General features: G+C 42.3%; 1 long non-coding RNA gene across 1 annotated transcript; it reads left to right on the forward strand.

The window, feature by feature from the left end:
- The first annotated feature begins 306 nt into the window (after positions 1-306).
- Positions 307-706, forward strand: LOC125692189 (uncharacterized). Its single transcript, XR_007376515.1, has 3 exons — positions 307-343; positions 445-523; positions 647-706. It is a non-coding gene; the product is annotated as an uncharacterized LOC125692189 (long non-coding RNA).
- The last annotated feature ends 258 nt before the right edge of the window (positions 707-964 follow it).

Genomic DNA, 964 nt, shown 5'->3' on the forward strand with positions numbered 1-964 from the left:
CTGGTGCCACAAGAGCAGATGACACTGGGAAGCAGTGTGAAACCAAGGCAAAGTCTAACTGTTTTCTGAGAGCAATATGAACACCCAGGAGGTAGGATCGGGGAGCATCTTCATCTATCTTGCAACAGTGCAATATATTACCAAGACAAACATTGGGAAGTGTGTATGGGAACTGCTGAGTCACGGCCTGAACCTCTGATTAATCACCTGAGGCTAGCCATGAGTCAGCCAGAGGAGCACAGGTGAAGGCAATTTAGACCTATTTAAGAGCTGGCTACCAGAGGGGAAGGATCTCTTCTGGAGATCACCTCTCTTGGTGTTTTGTGGTGAGCTCAGCCGAAGGGTAAGCTCTTCCACTTATTCTCTTTTTGTTATCGTTGTCTACTTTGCCTAACTCTTGATTATATTGTGATTATAACATCTTGATATCTATTGATTATACAGAAGTGGAAGACTGTTAAAAAGAAGACTAGGGCTAAGAATTGCTTTGACAGCAAGGCAATCCTTTTGGAAGTTGTGAAAGGTATCTTATGTGACTCTAAGAAATACTCAACTCATTCTATGTAACACATAAATAGAACCAGGTAAATGATGATAAGATGTATGTAAAGTATTCTTTTGTTTGTCTTTTGCCTTTTCAATTTAGAGTTAACTGGCTGCTGTTCCAGACCTTGGAAGGTGGTCCTTTGTGATTTCCAGATCTGAGGATGCATGCAAGTTTTGAGAGTGTCTGGGAGCCTGCCTGAGTCCAATGCAATTTCAGAATTCCATCTATCTTCAAAACAGGATATATAAAGGCCTGGAGGTAAAGATGTGCTGCAGTAGCTGAATGTGTGAACGGAACCACCCACACTGACTCCGTGTCTAGAGGATGATTCCTTATAACTAGACAAGTCTCAATTGCCCTGATTTTTCCAACAAGGTCAGCAAGTCTTTGCACAGTGGCATGTCTGGTAAGTGGCAA

This window comes from Lagopus muta, chromosome 4 (genome assembly GCF_023343835.1).
Source record: "Lagopus muta isolate bLagMut1 chromosome 4, bLagMut1 primary, whole genome shotgun sequence".
NCBI lineage: Eukaryota > Metazoa > Chordata > Aves > Galliformes > Phasianidae > Lagopus > Lagopus muta.